Below are 16,406 nucleotides of genomic sequence, written 5' to 3'. Positions count from 1 at the left end.
GGGGTAAAAATTACTATTCTAACTCCAGGGGGTGCATCAGTAGGGTAAGTGTTGGATAGTATAGGGGTAAAAATTACTATTCTAACTCCAGGGGGTGCATCAGTAGGGAAAGTGTTGGATAGTATAGGGGTAAAAATTACTATTCTAACTCCAGGGGGTGCATCAGTAGGGTAAGTGTTGGATAGTATAGGGGTAAAAATTACTATTCTAACTCCAGGGGGTGCATCAGTAGGGTAAGTGTTGGATAGTATAGGGGTAAAAATTACTATTCTAACTCCAGGGGGTGCATCAGTAGGGTAAGTGTTGGATAGTATAGGGGTAAAAATTACTATTCTAACTCCAGGGGGTGCATCAGTAGGGTAAGTGTTGGATAGTATAGGGGTAAAAATTACTATTCTAACTCCAGGGGGTGTATCAGTAGGGTAAGTGTTGGATAGTATAGGGGTAAAAATTACTATTCTAACTCCAGGGGGTGCATCAGTAGGGTAAGTGTTGGATAGTATAGTGTAATATTATGCGTTGTAATGGTATGCGTTGTAATGGTAGTATGCGTTGTAATGGAATGCGTTGTAAAGGTAGTTTTTAAAAATGCGTTGTAGTGTCATGCGTTGTAATATCATGCGTTGTAATGGATTATGCGTTGTAAAAAATGCGTTGTAATGGTAGTGCGTTGTAAAAGTTGCGTTGTAAAGGTTGTTCCCCTCTCGGATGTATGACGTTACAACGCACACTATTACAACGCATGCACTTACAACGCATTTTTTACAACGCATAATCCATTACAACGCATGACATTACAACGCATGACACTACAACGCATTTTTAAAAAATACCTTTACAACGCACTACCATTACAACGCATACTACCTTTACAACGCATACCATTACAACGCATAATATTAAATTACATTTAAGGTAAGTATTAGATAGTGTAGGGGTAAAAATTACTATTCTAACTCCAGGGGGTGCAACAGTAGGGTAAGTGTTGGATAGTGTAGGGGTAAAAATTACTATTCTAACTCCAGGGGGTGCAACAGTAGGGTAAGTGTTGGATAGTGTAGGGGTAAAAATTACTATTCTAACTCCAGGGGGTGCAACAGTAGGGAAAGTGTTGGATAGTATAGGGGTAAAAATTACTATTCTAACTCCAGGGGGTGCATCAGTAGGGTAAGTGTTGGATAGTATAGGGGTAAAAATTACTATTCTAACTCCAGGGGGTGCATCAGTAGGGAAAGTGTTGGATAGTATAGGGGTAAAAATTACTATTCTAACTCCAGGGGGTGCATCAGTAGGGTAAGTGTTGGATAGTATAGGGGTAAAAATTACTATTCTAACTCCAGGGGGTGCATCAGTAGGGTAAGTGTTGGATAGTATAGGGGTAAAAATTACTATTCTAACTCCAGGGGGTGCATCAGTAGGGTAAGTGTTGGATAGTATAGGGGTAAAAATTACTATTCTAACTCCAGGGGGTGCATCAGTAGGGTAAGTGTTGGATAGTATAGGGGTAAAAATTACTATTCTAACTCCAGGGGGTGCATCAGTAGGGTAAGTGTTGGATAGTATAGGGGTAAAAATTACTATTCTAACTCCAGGGGGTGCATCAGTAGGGTAAGTGTTGGATAGTATAGGGGTAAAAATTACTATTCTAACTCCAGGGGGTGCATCAGTAGGGTAAGTGTTGGATAGTATAGTGTAATATTATGCGTTGTAATGGTATGCGTTGTAATGGTAGTATGCGTTGTAATGGAATGCGTTGTAAAGGTAGTTTTTAAAAATGCGTTGTAGTGTCATGCGTTGTAATATCATGCGTTGTAATGGATTATGCGTTGTAAAAAATGCGTTGTAATGGTAGTGCATTGTAAAAGTTGCGTTGTAAAGGTTGTTCCCCACTCTCCGGGTTTTTTCGGGGGGGTGATTAGTATCATTTGACGCGGTTCGCTTTGCGCTGTTCGAGGTTCAACTTCCATCTTTACAGAAAAAAGTCTCAAGTGCTACAAACTTTAAGGGTCCACCCCACTTGTCCTAGTGTACTTGTATTCACATGTCACTTGTAGGTATACAGATTCACGAGAAGAGTATTGGCCTTAATTATTTGGCTGATGTTCGTCATTCTTAGAGCTTCAAGCTATGAGACGTGCATACCTGCCAGCATACTAACAGGTTCAGCTACCAAGATGGGCCAGAATATACCTTTGGCGCACATGACTTTTCTTCAGCCAAATAATTAAGGCCAATACTCTTCTCGTGAATCTGTATACCTCCAAGTGACATGTGAGTACAAGTACACAAGGACTAAGCCCTGAAGAAATCTAGTGAAAGGGACGAAACACATTGGCTACATATATTTAATTGGAACTGGTGTGATGTGGACGTGAATTACTTGGAATAAACAGTGTTATACCCAAATCTGTATCTGTGAATACTGCCTTAACTAAAATATACAACCAGAGAAAAACAGTGATAGTGAGTGCTGATCGCTCTAGTGTATAAGATTCTGAATTGTTGTGCAGGTCTATCTTATCCAACAAAGGTGTACAAGAGTAGAATCTGATTGCTCATGAAAAGAAAGAGAGAAGGTGGAGCAAAGGAAAGGAGCCCTGGAGTGGGCTGTGGAAGAGGAAAGAGAGATGAAGGCCAAAAGAGGAGAAGAGTGGCTATACTGAGAGGTACTCACAACATCCGGAGGAAGATTCAGCTGGTTGTGAGCAGTGGGTCCAGATACACCCAGGATATCTCCTTAGGAAGGGGGCGGCTTACAGGGCGGATTCATAGCGATTTGCTTTCCTGTAGACATTTATCCAAGGTATCACAAAGTCCTCTGGGACCGGGGGTGCTGTGCATTATTGCATGTAGGATGTTCTCAGCACCTCTAACAGAGCACAGCAAGGTCCACCATTTGTAAAAGAAGCTTATGGAGACTGACTTCCAGTCTGAGAGTACTGTCTTCGTACCCACGGAGAGGAGGAAATCCACCAACAGCGAGGAGTGTTCAGTGAGTGATGAGGAACCAGTATTAGCATATAAGCCAAGAACAGCCCTTAAAAAGTCAATTTCTATTGTTACCCCTAAAATCTCTCATAATAGTTCCTGTATCCTCGTCCACGGCGGGTGTGCCATTTTGTTGTTAAAGGAACATATGCTGAAGGTCCACTGTCCCCTCCCCCATCACCAACATGTATCAGAATCTCGTAAGCCAAGTTTATGTAGTCTGGACGGGTCCAGTATGTTTTATGAATGGACCAGAATCTAGATTGTCCTAGAGCTGGTGTAACTTTTTGCAGAGAAGAGAGATATATTTTGCCACGCTGCACCTGAGAATTCCATGGGGCGTGTGGATTGTACGTGGGATTCCCATTTCCGGATAAATAATCTCAGGGCATGCCCATTCGGTGTGTCTAGAAACTTGTATTTACGTGAGACGATGTGACTTTTCCTTTTACATTTACCCAGTAGTCCTGGGAGATCCAAAGTTTATGGAGACTTCAATTTGCCCACCTCACGTTTCACCCTCATAAATTTATAAAAGTTTATATTAGGTAAGTCGAATTTCAGTTGCAAGGCTGAGAATGAAATAGGGTTTGCTCATGACCCCAAGTCATGTATGGATTTTATGCCTTTCTTTGCCCATGATCCCCATAATATAATTTTCCCCTCTAGTTTCATTGTGCCATTGTCCCATAGAGAGGCCTTGGGAGACCCGTGTAACAGATGATCTAAGCGCTTGTCGAGCAGCACAAGAGACGCAACGGTGTCCATTACTACAGATCTGGAGTGTTCTGGAGGGAGTTGTGTATCGTGAGGATGGAACTAAGAGGTTACTTAGTTTGGATTCCATGATAAGCCATAGGGGAGGGCAGTTCTCCTGTGTCCGGAACCAACACGAGCCCTGAGTTATCAAAAATGCCCTTTGATAACAGGGATAGTCTGGAAGGTTTAGTCCCCCGAAGCATTTGATCCTCTTCAAAGTTTTCATGGAGATTCTCTGTTTTTTTATTCTTCCATAGAAATTCAGAGGTGCATTTATGTATTGTTTTAAAAAAGAAGATGAGGGGAGCTATCATCATCTTAACAGTGTCCACATGCCTCCACCAGGTGATGGTCTTCGGGGACCAGGTGTTAAGAAGTTCTTTTATTTTGGAGAGCGTTTTTATTCCTTAATGGCGATGGATTGATTAACATCAGAGCAGAACCATATACCAAGGAACTTAATGGCATCTGGTTGCCATTTTAAACCAAGGCACTGATTACAGCCGATGTACAATGAAAGTTTAGAGGGGATACCTCTGTTTTATATTTGTCCAGGGAGTTGCCTGCTACTAGAGTATTTTTCAATTTTTCTCATGAGTTCGGATAGCTCGTGGAGTGTCTTCACTAAAAAGAAGTACATCGTCTGCATAAGCTGCCACCACTTGTCTGACGGAGGTCAAATGATACCTATGATATCTGGATTTTCCCTAAAAGCAGAGATTAAAGGTTCGATGACCATAAAAAAACGTAGGTGTGACAGTGGGCAACCTTGATGGTTTCCTTGGGAGAATGCGAAAAGGTTTAGATAGGTGGCTGCTGAACCTGACTCTCGCTTTTTGGTTCGAATACAAGGCCATAATCATGCGGATTAAGTCATACCCTAGTTTGTGTTGAATGCAGAAAGGGCCAGGAGACAATGCCAAAGGTCGTTTCTCCATCTTGTGTAAGGGCCACGGCGGGTTTGCAGAATGGCAGAATGTTCTAATGTTATCCGATGTGAGCCTACCTTTGAGGAATCCCATTTGTGACTTCGTTATCAGATTTTGAATGACCGGTTCCAGTCTGCGGGCTGCAATCTTACCCCAAACTTTACAATCTATGATAATGAGGGAGATCGGTCTGTAGTTATTAATGTTTAGATGGTCTTTCCATTCTGTTGGTATCACTATGGTTGTAGACTCAGTGACCGAGACAGCAATGCAGCCCAAGGAACCATTTTGGTGGAAGACCGCACCGAGGGGACCTGTTAATTTGTTAGATAAGATTTTATCAAATTTGGCTGAATATCGTCAGGGCATAGGGCTTTCCCAGATTTAAGAGTACATATTGCCAATTTAATTTAGTCTTCTGTGATGGTTTTATTGATGTCAAGGATATCTAGCTGCAACATTTTTGGGAGGCTACAGTAGTCAAGATATTTGTTGATTGTCTATAGGGAGGTGGGCTCGATGCAGTTCTAAAGTTTTATGTTCAATTGTCGGAGAGTGGCGCAATTGGAGCAGAGAGTTGTTCACCATAATATAAACTAACCTCGCAAATAAGTGCTGATATTCTGTCGAGGTTACCATTCATTGGAAGATTGAAGTTTCCACCCAGAATTACACTCTGGTTGTCTGGAAGATCCGAGAGTTGTTTTTCTAGGTCTTTCCAGAAAGCTACCGCTTTATTGTTCGGTGCATTGTTGTTAACAATGAAGATATCTCTGTTCTTCACTTTAGAAATGAGCCATCTGCCGTATTGGTCATGAGTGTGGGATAGTACCATAATGTCGGATTCTTGGGATACTAATGTGACCACACCATTTTTTTTGTTGATGGGCAGGAGAGAGGCCGACCTCTGCAATCCATGAACCATTGAATTTCGCATTGTGAATAGATTTCAGGTGGGTCTCCTGCAAGAGGATAATGTTCCCTTTTAGTTTGTGCCAGTGATCCACCACCACTCTATGTTTCGCTGGGTGATTAAGCCCCTTTGTGTTTAAAGAGAGTATGGCTAACGGGAGTGCCGTAATGAGTAAGTGGGATATCTTGGTATGATGGAAAGATGCCTGGGGGAGTTTCAGTTCTGGGATCGTGAGTGAATCTGCTTGTCTTTGAGTGTGTTGTTTGATATAATAAAGCGGACATGCTACGGAATTGTACGTGGTGTCCTGATGGAGAATAATATGTGAGTGTTGGGGTGGCATATGCAGATGATCCTCCTGTTTAGCCAAAGGGAGGAAAAGAGGCTCCAGCGAAGACGAAAGATAGAATATAGATAGAAGAGGGAGGAGAGGAGAGAAGAAAAGCCAAACCAAAAAACATTAAATCAAACCGGAACAAAAGCCCCAACTCACACCCACCCAACACCCGTCCCTTGAAATGCGAGTAAGATGCATTTCCCCACCCCTAATCTACGTGAGACTATAAGGGCCACAAGTTGGCCTGTCCCAAACCAACTGGGTAACTACCCGAACCTTCAGGGAAACTGACATGGTTCCAAAAACGGGGAACAACCTTTACAACGCAACTTTTACAACGCACTACCATTACAACGCATTTTTTACAACGCATAATCCATTACAACGCATGATATTACAACGCATGACACTACAACGCATTTTTAAAAACTACCTTTACAACGCATTCCATTACAACGCATACTACCATTACAACGCATACCATTACAACGCATAATATTACACTATACTATCCAACACTTACCCTACTGATGCACCCCCTGGAGTTAGAATAGTAATTTTTACCCCTATACTATCCAACACTTACCCTACTGATGCACCCCCTGGAGTTAGAATAGTAATTTTTACCCCTATACTATCCAACACTTACCCTACTGATGCACCCCCTGGAGTTAGAATAGTAATTTTTACCCCTATACTATCCAACACTTACCCTACTGATGCACCCCCTGGAGTTAGAATAGTAATTTTTACCCCTATACTATCCAACACTTTCCCTACTGATGCACCCCCTGGAGTTAGAATAGTAATTTTTACCCCTATACTATCCAACACTTACCCTACTGATGCACCCCCTGGAGTTAGAATAGTAATTTTTTACCCCTATACTATCCAACACTTTCCCTACTGTTGCACCCCCTGGAGTTAGAATAGTAATTTTTACCCCTACACTATCCAACACTTACCCTACTGTTGCGCCCCCTGGAGTTAGAATAGTAATTTTTACCCCTACACTATCCAACACTTACCCTACTGTTGCACCCCCTGGAGTTAGAATAGTAATTTTTACCCCTACACTATCTAATACTTACCTTAAATGTAATTTAATATTATGCGTTGTAATGGTATGCGTTGTAAAGGTAGTATGCGTTGTAATGGTAGTGCGTTGTAAAGGTATTTTTTAAAAATGCGTTGTAGTGTCATGCGTTGTAATGTCATGCGTTGTAATGGATTATGCGTTGTAAAAAATGCGTTGTAAGTGCATGCGTTGTAATAGTGTGCGTTGTAACGTCATACATCCCCGGAGAGTAGACTAGCTTGGAGAAAAGCGACTACCACCGACAAAGCACGCAAACACCTAGTATGCAACCGGAAGCTGGTCAACAAGGTACCTTTCAAACTGGGGGACAGGCCTCAATTGGGAAAAATCAAACGAGCAAGCGAGACACGGTGTTGCAAAATGACAAAAAAGGGGCTAGGGCCCAAAATATCCTCCAGCAAAACCAATAGTGGGAGAATGCCAGCTACGAAGACCTTGGAGACTCAAGCCTGCGATGAGTCCAGTCCCATCGCACATTCAAACGCCAACGTTATGACAATCCGCAAGTACTTCACCCCAGCGGCGGCTCCTCCATTACGGCGGCGGAGCGCCACCCCACTGCTTTCTCGCAGTGCGAGAAGCAGAACCTAAAATGGTATTTTAAATACCATTTTATGTACTGCTTCTTGCGCTGCGAGAAGGCAGGGGTATGCCTGGTTGGGGGCGGGTGGGAGGGTATGCCTGGTTGGGGGTGGGTGAGTCGGGAAGGAGTGGCTTGCACCACTCTGAGTGCCCTGACTGTTTGGTCGGCCCTGGGGCCAACCAAAGCAGTCATGCACACTCTACATTTTCTCTATGTAGGCTGCACGCAGCCTACATAGAGAAAATGGCCTCTCCAGAAGAGCCCGGCTGGGCGCTGCCCGTGACTCAGCACCAATCACAACGCTGCGTTTGCAGCGTTGTGATTGGCTTACAGGAGGGAAGGGAGGATGATTGTTTCTTTTCGTGCAGAGGTGGCGCGGGAGCCAGCCCAGGAGCAGAGACGGCACGGCACCTTGTCAGGTAAGTTTCATTTATTTTTTGTATTACCCCCCGTGCACCCCGTCCCCTGTGTATTGCGAGCCACAACTAGCTGCTTGTTCAGGCGTGTGGTGTTGCGGTGCAGCACATTCTCCTACATCAAACAAGTAATCGCTTCCAGTACGTTTTACAGTCACTCCATTGAAAAGTCAGGGACATTCCACCTTTTATTCTTGCGTAAGCAGTGGGCCCAGTTTCGCCGCTATAGCGCTTTCTATCTCAGTGCTTTAAATGTCCTATGTCTGTCTGTTTCATCTTGTGCCCATACAAGGGTCTCAAGTATACTCCAGATGTGGTGCTGATGTTTACAATGCCTTATGAGAGTGTACACAGATAGCACAACTTTAGGGGTGTCGCCCATCCCCATATACTAGTATCTCCTTAGACTAATTGGTGATCGCTCTTTATGTGGGAGACGAGATTACCCCACCGTCAAAGAGTCGCTCATGTGTGCATATTCGTGCGTATGTAAATGCGCACATGTCCATGTTCATTATGTGGCATTATTACCTGAAAGCAAATTACACAGGCTAACGAGGCATAGTCTGTAGCAGTATAGTTTAGGTACTTTCTCATTTAACGGACGTTGATTGTGTCTAAGCGCGTTTTACCTCATTAGTACGGTACTAAACTTCAACCAGGAATTGAATGACGTCCAGAAAGTTCCGCAAGCGGTTTCTGCACAACACTAAGCGTGCAGCCTGTAACTTGTGACAGTGCGATGTAGAACAAAACAACAGCAGAACAAACCTGAGGTCGGCCCTGTGCTCGCTGCAATGTATTCGGTGCAAACTATAGACGTCAATTTCATGAAGAGGTCTGAGCTGCAACCGCCTTTGTGGTTTTTTCTCATATATGGCACAGACTTGTACCGGGCCACTTGTTCAAACATAATCAGTGGAGCACATCAGCTCCACCTCTAGTGCGCACATTGTTTTGTAGAAAAGATTAAGGCGAATCTTACACAATGTAACAATCAGCAAAGCACACATAGGGTTGAGGCAAACGTCCTGCACCTATTACTTGTAGTGGCCTAATAGTATTGCGATGGTGCTTGAAAAACCAGGAAGTGCACCCCTCTCCACTTCTTATTGGGTAAACCCGAATACAATCAAAAACAACAAATGGAATTAGCACCCATCATTTAGAAAATCTCATTAAAGTTCATTGAAACATGACATGTCCATGACAAATAGTAGACGAAGCAGGTCCAAAGTTTGCTTGTGGTCGAAACAATTGTTCTTTATTCATATAATATACTCAGACGTTTAAAATCCAAAGATCAGACAAATGATTATTTTAGCCAACGTGTTTCGTCTCTGTCGAGACTTCTTCAGGGCTCAGAATTCAATATTTGTGGTTCAATTATATTCCACTAGCAAAAAAGAAAGTTCGACGACACAAATAAATATAGTGTCACAATAGTCATCTGAATTAGATGTATGTGGAAGAAATAACAAGAATAGGCAGGGTGGCCAGCAGCGATCAGAAACGTCTGTACTCGAAAGTTGCAAAGTTTCGAATCCCACCGAATAAGGGGATTCTCCTCAGGACCAGAGTAGATTCTAAAGCACTCAAAAGCCAATAGTTCTCTTTATCAGCTGTCACTCTTGTGACTTCACGAAATTTCGGAACTAGAACAAACAGAAAGACTCCCCCGTGAAGAAATTGAAGAAAAGCCTGGAGTATACAGCCGCCAAGCGTGCCCGCATAGCTGGTGCCTCCATTGTGAAAAAACAACATCTAATCAGACGTGTAGCAAGTGTTTGGAACCGCCATTGGCCCCATGCATTTTTCGTGAAGTCACAAGAGTGACAGCTGATAAAGAGCACGATTGGCTTTTGAGTGCTTTAGAAGCTACTCTGGTCCTGAGGAGAATCCCCTTATTCAGTGGGATTCGAAATGCGTAGACCACGGCGTTTAGGCTAATCAAAAGAAAAATTTGTAGATATTGGCAATTGAGTATTATCTATGTTTGCTGATGGCCTTTGCTGGTTTTTGTACTAAGCTTTTTGTACTAAGTTTTTTGTACAAAGTGTCTTCCCAGAGAAAGTATCTCTAGAAGCAGGTTTGGGTGGGTGTATGATTGGAAGTGAAGTTTTTTGCTAGTAATGTGGTGATGTGTTGAGTGAGTTTGGACATTTGACAGAGTGATTGGTTTGTTGTGAGTGTGCACAAGAGTATGAGAGTTGTAAGTATAACAGAGTCTTTTAAGAATGGAAAGGGGAAAAAGGTGGGTTGTCTTACTTGTTAAAAGAAAGTAAAAAAATTCAAAGCTACAGGCAATATTTTGTGGTTTTGTTAAAAAAATGTAATGTAACGGAAAAAGTGGTTGTAGTGGCATTTGTTTTGTTCAATGCACTAGAAACAGAATCTGAAGTTAGTTGCAGCACTGGCGCTCTAAATATATCATCAGCATTGGACTCCCCGAAGGGGGAATTCAAGTCAAATCCCCGAAAGAGAGACAGCGGCTTCCACTATGATCTCTCCCTCCTACAAAGTTTGGCAGCAAGGAAGCCCTACACTTTCAATCAAAGCCTCAATCAAAGTTCACCTTGTTGGGGTCTGGGAGACAACTCTCTCTCGGGGGATCAGACCGCCCATCACTTACTGGGCGCAACAAAGCTCACAACCCACTCCAGGCCCCCTCAGCAAAATTCTCTTTTATAGTCAATAAATTCAACATTGTGGACCGCAGTCAACACCCTCACGTGGCAAACGTAAAAACCTGAAGTCCTAATGGACCCCATGCAGGCAATAGCAACGGCCATAACTAAAATAGCAACCAAAATTGATAATTTAGAGGGGAACCTTGAAATGTCGAACAAGCAGCACTCTGCAAGGTGTTCCTGCCTTACAATTGTTGAGAAGCTCAGCTCTTTACTAGATGTTTTTACATCGCTAGACGCAGAACTTAGACAATCAAAAACAACAATCACAGACCACCCGGATCACCACACAGAGGAAAGGGACCCGACTAAAGCAAAAAACAATGCGACTAGAGAGATAGCTGGAGCAGAAAGTTTCACAAGCCCATCACCGCCGACCACAATGAAGAACCCAAAACACGTTTCTACGAATCAATGCGCTGAAGCTGGGCCCTCCACCAACCTCCAAAATCTTGTCAATAACGCAGCTGTAGCCCCAGACACTCCTCCAACTTCTTCACAGCTGGCAGTAGCAATGAGCCCAAATAAAATCCAATATGACTCGTCATCAACGGGTACAGCCGGGCCCCGGAGTCAAGGACCAACTGTCAGCCCCAAAGGGAACAGTAAACTGCTATCCAGAAGGGTGAAAAACGCCTCAAGAAACAAAAAAAAAACATCAAACACCAGCGCGGCGCAAAAGAGCTGCACCTGGCAGCATTAGACTGCAAAGCAAACACAAGGAGATGATGGACAGAGCGCTGAGACGTTTCAGACACTCACCCCCAGTCACGGATTTGAGTTGAATCCATCATCGTTCTTTAGCTCACTTCACCACCCCAGTTCAGACACAGCTATATGCAAATCAGTCTTGACCCTGTGTCTCATGGGAACAGTTCAGCCCGAACTGCCACACCATGTCTTCCCTGGACTGGAAACAAGCATCCTGGGCCTGGTTTTAGGCTAACAGCCCTCATCAGCCAGGCTAGCTTGAATCCAGTGGCAAAGTGAGCAAGAGACCCACGTCTAGGCATACCCTGCCAACTTAGGGCGAACAAAGCAAACACAAGGAGATGATGGACTGAGTGCTGAAACTTATCAGACACTCACCCCCAGTCACGGATCTGGGTTGAATCCATCATCGTTCCTTAGCTCACTTCGCTACCCCAGTTTAGACGCAGCTATATGCAAATCAGTCTTGACCCTGTGCCTCATGGGAACAGTCCAGCCCGAACTGCCAAGCCATGTCTTCCCTGGACTGGAAACAAGCATCCTGGGCCCGGTTTTGGGCTAACAGCCCTCATCAGCCAGGCTAGCTTGAATCCAGTGGCAAAGTGAGCAAGGGACCCACGTCTAGGCATACCCTGCCAACTTAGGGCAAACAAAGCAAGCACAAGGAGATGATGGACTGAGTGCTGAAACTTATCAGACACTCACCCCCAGTCACGGATCTGGGTTAAATCCATCATCGTTCTTTAGCTCACTTCGCTACCCCAGTTTAGACGCAGCTATATGCAAATCAGTCTTGACCCTGTGCCTCATGGGAACAGTCCAGCCCGAACTGCCAAGCCATGTCTTCCCTGGACCGGAAACAAGCATCCTGGGACCGGTTTCGGGCTAACAGCCCTCATCAGCCAGGCTATCTTGAATCCAGTGGCAAAGTGAGCAAGGGACCCACGTCTGGGCATACCCTGTCAACTTAGGGTGAACAAAGCAAACACAAGGAGATGATGGACGGAGCGCTGAAACTTTTCAGACACTCACCCCCAGTCACGGATCTGGGTCGAATCCTTGTGTTTGCAGCATTAGATGGCAACCCAGGCCGCGTAATGGACCCAAAGATCGACCAACAACTGAAATCGCTCAGGCCACAGAAACGTTACCCAATCTTCCAAAAGGCGAAGTCCATCGTCAGCGTAGGTAACGCTGAGTTAACAACAGTAATGGCAGCACACCCACTCATAAATTCACCCTGTGGTCCAGACCGGGCAGATGAATGGCAAAAGCAAATACCACAGGAGACCGCCCTTCCCCCACAAACAGACAGTAGAGGGGGCACCAATAAAGCACGAAATCGAAACAGACAGGAGTAAGTCAAGCCCCCATCCAAAACGGATAACACAAGAACGCTTCCCACTCCACCAAATAGTACAGGAGCACGAGAAAACACAGCAGCCCAAATAGACAACAGAGCAAGTATAACAAATAGCCCTAGCCTGGAAACAAACCCAGGAACCATAAGGCCTAGGGATCCTGGTCAAAGGGCATAGAAAACACCATCATAGTGCTCACGCCCAAATATACATCCCGAGGAGGCTTAGACATACTAAATAGGGCCAATATTTTACAAATCCTTCATCACATTCCAGAGCTATCACATCTCACAACTGAAGGAATAACCAGAGTTCAATTCAAGGCCCTGAACACCAACACAACAAGAGAATCGACAATAACAACATAGAAAACCAGCACAACAGCTCAAAAGATCATGACAGAGAAGCCTCAGTCTGCAAAATGGGGGATTAATGTACACGAACCCGAAGAGGATAAATACCCGCACATGCTAGCGGGCAGATATGGCAGCACAGCCACAGTGAAAGTCCATTCTAAGAGGCACTTCTGAAGACATCATCCTCAGCCTTGAAAATATATTTCTCATCTACTTCAGCTGCTACTGTGCAGAAAAGTCACTGAAAGTGGGAAAGCCATGACGTACACTCACGATCAGGATGGAACAGCAATAACTCCGCCATGGCAGCAACCAAACTGCTCCTAGCTCAAAAAGACTCAATGGGCTTGCAAGTGGACCAAATAAGACCATAAAAATAATCTCATGGAACGTGTTCGGGCTGCAAACTATTCTACAGAATAGGGACGCCTTTGAATTCCTACAGACAGGGGACCTGCTGTGTCTCTAGGAAACCTGACTACTCGACCCCCTGGTTATACCAGGATTTGAGGAATTCCAACATCCAGCAAAAAAGTACAATGTATTCGGAAGGCAATCAGGGGGCCTATTCATATACGTAAACATGGGTATTTCCATAACATTGGTTAAATCGCCATTAAGTACGGACATGGTCCAAGCATTACACTTACAAGGCCTGAAACTGAATGGATCCCCATAACGATCCTACACTTAAACATTTACTTTAACTGCAAAGACATCCCGAGACATGGCAGGATGAGAGAACTGGTCAACACACTGGAAGCTCTGCTCTGCAATTACCCAAACTGCGGGATAATAATGGTCGGCAACTACAATACGCATAATCTGGGACTACAAACAGATGCCTCTTGCACTAGGTACCATGCTGGCAACTTGTTCAATAGATTTCTAAACACCTACAGTCTAAGGTCTCCACAAGATCCACAAGTCGCAAATCAATCCATGATCAGAGACCGCCAGGGAAAACCCAAATCTACTATAGTCTATATTTTTTTGAGCTATTGCCTCCACGATCAAGTGGTGTACCTTCAAAAGCCAGTACAACAAACCAGTGACCACTTTCCATTGTTTACAGTTATATCATGGCAAACAGTTACTTTTAGGCACACTACACCTCTGGGTGCATCCAACGGGGAGGAAATCCACACACTCCTAAGCCGACTGAAATTGAATAAAATCAACACATCCGGCCTGACAGCCTGGAAAAACAATTGGCCTGTACTCAATAGTGACTACGCTGAAGGGAATATACCAGCAAAATGGCCAAAAATGGTCCCGGAGCTGCACTGTCTATTACTAGGCACAATTCATAGGCCTGGGCGTAGTTCGTGGAGGTTTGCTATGCGAAACTCTGCGAAGTTATAAAAAAACCTCCCGAAGTTCCGCGAGTGGCGGAGTGCAGTACGCACTGCAGTTTGTGCTGGTATTCCTGCAGCTCGGGTAGAAATTATACCTAAACGGCAGCTCACGCTCGCGATCTTACTGTTCGTGATCGCAAACTTACCGTTCGCGATTGCGAGTGGGTAAAAAACTCTGCTGAACATCGCGAAGCTGAGTTTTCTGCACTCTGCGAGCTCCGCGGAGTGCGGAGTGCAGAAAACTCCGCAAGCTCTGCGAACTGAGCGAAGTTCACCGCCTAGGCCAGGGGTCTTCAAACTGTGGGGCGCGACCCCCAGGGGGGCCGTGGAGGGATGCAAAGGGGGTCGCGCCTTCCCAGTCACACTTTTGCCCAGGCCCAAGGGCTTCAGCCCCCCCCCCCCCCACACTTCACACTTCCCCCCGTCCTGTGTCTCAGCCCGGGCTGCTGCAGTGAAACTTGAGCTGCTGGGGGCTCAGCTGGGCAGTGTCTGGATTCCTATCTCCGGCACCGTGTTTTTTCACAGGTCTTTAAAGACCATTTGCATTTTAACATGCCTTTGTAAACTGGTTACAAAGGCTTAGGTTTTTTTGCTGGTTCCAGTACCCCCTGGGTCCCCACTGTGCCTATTCCTTACATTTGGATTTTACATTCACTGCCGTAGTGTGAGAATGCATTTCATGGAAAGGAATACAAAGTTGGCTTCCTGGGGGCACCGTGTGTGAAAGTTTATTGTGCTTTTGAAGCACCTGCTGCAGCGTTTCTTTACCCGGCAATTACCAGGCCTCACATACATGTCAAGATAACTCGTGTGATTAATTACCTCCCTGGAGAGGGGTCAGCATTTTGTATAGTTGAGGTTTGGACTTAGGTGAAGTTAGTGCAGAGGGTTAATATGCCTGCTGCAAAGAATGTGTACCAAGTAGATTACAGAGTGGGTATGATGTGAAGAGATCAGCAGGTTACTGCTTTCAAAAGAGACATCCTTTTGTTACTTGCAATTTATAACTTAAAGTCCTAATAGAGAATAGTGAGCTATTAACTTTCATCCTAGAACAGCATGCACACTACAAAGAATGCATTATTAGACCATTGATTAATGTTGCAAAAAGGGTTAATTTGGCAAGAAATCAATTCTTATTATTAAAGGAAACTCCCAACTATGCTGTTTCTTTTTCGACTCTGAGTTTGTGCTTCTCCACACCAAGCACTCCTGAACTATACTGCCTACCAGTATGGATGACATGTGACTCCTATACTTTTAGTCCTTTGGCTTATGTAACATTTCCTATACACTGATTTACACACGTATGATTGATTGTCTCTGTGTAATGTGTGTGTGATGCAAAGTGCTCGGACACCCTACACTGGTATGAGTGGCACTATATAACTAATTCAATGCATCTGAGAGTGTGGGGTTATGGAGACTTGGTCACTGTTAAAGGGTGCTAGTGAGAGAATCCGTGGTGGGGGTGGTCATTGGGGGGGGCACCAACAAACATTGTCGCACAGGGCACCACCAGCACTAAAGCCGGCCCTGGGAAGTATGCACAGATAAGCGCTGAAAATACCGCTTTAGGTGACAGCTTTTTTTTGTACCGACTGGGCCATCAAAATAATCTGCTGGTAACCCTAACCATAGGACTGGAAGTTTGTTGCAGGATCAGCACATTATTTATTTCCTTCACCCTCGATCCCCGATTAATGCCGCAATAGTTTAACTTAGATCTTAAAGTCTACGCCCCCGTCAATAACATGCTGAGTTACTTCATGGGTCTGGGAATGCACCCTGCATTCAGACAACTCATTCCTTATTCTCGCCCTTTATTGTCACGCTCACCTTGCACTCACAGCAATCACAATGCACTCACACTGATCACCATGCACTTGCACCATTCACCCGCTCA

The 16,406-nt window shown here is 44.5% G+C and overlaps 2 protein-coding genes across 2 annotated transcripts in view; one reads left to right on the top strand and one right to left on the bottom strand.

Annotated features, from left to right (window-relative positions):
• TSPAN32 (tetraspanin 32) overlaps positions 1–16,406 on the bottom strand; it is a 537,989-nt gene that overhangs the window by 58,776 nt on the left and 462,807 nt on the right. The gene's annotated exons all lie outside the window — the stretch shown is intronic.
• Positions 1–16,406, top strand: part of LOC146860987 (t-SNARE domain-containing protein 1-like) — a 57,135-nt gene that overhangs the window by 39,116 nt on the left and 1,613 nt on the right. The window lies entirely within an intron of this gene.

The sequence above is a fragment of the Triturus cristatus genome, chromosome 3_1 (assembly GCF_964204655.1).
Source record: "Triturus cristatus chromosome 3_1, aTriCri1.1, whole genome shotgun sequence".
Classification (NCBI taxonomy): Eukaryota; Metazoa; Chordata; class Amphibia; order Caudata; family Salamandridae; genus Triturus; species Triturus cristatus.
The sequence above is the reverse complement of the archived record's forward strand: the minus strand, read 5'-3'. Positions and strand labels throughout refer to the sequence as shown.